A 2,048-nucleotide genomic window follows, 5' to 3' on the forward strand; every position below is an offset into this window, starting at 1 on the left:
AAGCCCAACAACAAAACCCCCCCCCCCCAAAAAAAAAAAAAAACCCAAAAAACAAAAAAAAAAAAACAAGCAATGGAAGGAGGCAAGGAAAAAAAAAGAATTTGAAGAAATAATGTCCAAAATCTTCCCAAATTTGAAGAAAACCATTAATCTACAAAAGGAAGCTCAACAAACTCCATGTATGATAAAGTCAAAGAGATACATACCTAAACATATCATAAGTGAATAGCCAAAGGACAAAGAATCTTTAAAGGAGTAAGGGAGCAATGATTCATCACATACAAGGATCCTTAAGTTTAATAGTTCACTTCTCATCAGAAACTATGGAGGACAAAGAAAGTGAGATGATATTCAAAGACCCCAGAGAAAAATAGTTCATGAAGAATTTTATATCTGGGGCCAGCAGGTGGCATGGTGGTTAGAGGCGCTGGACGCCCACCCACATGGTTGACTGTGGTTTGAGTTCTGGACCTGGAGGCTTGCTTTCTCACTTTCCCTCTTTCTCACTCTCTGTCTCTCTCTGCTCAAATTTAAAAATGAATAAATAAAGTTAAATAATTCTTTAAAAAAAAAAAAAAAAAGAAGGGAATTCTTCTTCATCAAGAAGGATTAACTTAATATTACCCAGATTAACAATTGTTGTTAGTAGACTTGTATTTTTATGAAAGAGGGAGTCCTTTCATGCTAAAATTAAAAGAATACTGGAAAGTAGATGAACTCCATGTTTTTTTTTTTTTTTTAAAGTAATAAGCACTGGTAAATGTAACTATATAGGTAAATATAAACAGTATAAGTGACTTTTTAAAATATATATTTTCCCTTGCTGCTTTAAAAGCCAACTACAAATGATGATACTTTTAGATTTGGCTAGATGTACAAATACATGAAGATGAGGCTGGCACCATAACACAGTGGTTAAGAGAGCTAGATTTTGGGACCAGCAGTTAGCGTAATGGCTATGTCGCTGAACTCCCACGTAGTCGACCGTGGTTTGAGTCCTGGACCTGGTGGCTTAAACTCACGCTGGGCACGTGTGCGTGCGTGCCCAAGATCTCGAGAGAAGAATGGAGAAGGGATTGCAGTGGGTGATTTCTTGCTTTCTGTGTCTCTCTCTCTCTCTGGAGAGTGCACACACCCTGTAGCAAAAACCTCTCCCAAAAAAGAGAGAGCTAGATTCCATATGGCTGATTGTGGTTTATACCCTGGCCCTGGCAGCCTGAAGTATACAGTGGGCACATTTTTTGCAAAATCCCAATAGGAGAAAGAAAGGGAGAAAAAACTGTGATATGACCACACTGCACTAGCGAGGGTGGGGGATTCTCTCTCTCTCTCTGGTTCGTGCATGTGCCCTCTGGCAATTAAAAAATGTGAAGACGTAATTTATAACACTTTAATCTCAAGAGGAGGAAAGAAGAAGAGGCAGAACAGAATGGCAGTATGGAAGATCAAAGTTTTCATATACTATGAAGTTATTAATCTACATTAGATTGCTTTAACTTAATAAATTTTAACCACCAGAGCAATCACTAATAATACAAAATTAAACAATGAAATTAAAATAATAAATTAAAAATACTGAACACAAAATAGGCAGTAATAAAGGGATAGAATAGTGGACATAAGATATAAAAACCAAAAATAGCTAGATGACATGTAATTCATCCCTTATCAGTAATTACATTAAAATTTAATAAACCAGAGACCAGCAGGTGGTGTAGTAGTTAAGGTGTGGGGACTCTCACAACTGATTGCAGTTCAAGTCTCATACTCAGTGACTTGAAACTCACACCAGGTTTGTGTGTGTACGTGTGTCCAAGATCCCAAGAGAAGACTGGAGAAGGGACTGTGGTGTGGCCATCCCCTCTGAGGGGTGATTTCTCGCTTTCTGTCTCTCTGGCAAGTGCACACACCCTGTAGCAAAAAAATAAATTTCTAAAAAGATTAATACACTAAACACTCCAATCAAAAGGTAGAAATTGACAGAATGTATAAAAAACACAATCTAGAGCCAGCCAGGTGGCATGGTGGTTAGCCAACTGCATCCCACA

This window comes from Tupaia chinensis, unplaced genomic scaffold (assembly GCF_000334495.1).
Source record: "Tupaia chinensis unplaced genomic scaffold, TupChi_1.0 Scaffold000311_2, whole genome shotgun sequence".
Lineage (NCBI taxonomy): Eukaryota > Metazoa > Chordata > Mammalia > Scandentia > Tupaiidae > Tupaia > Tupaia belangeri.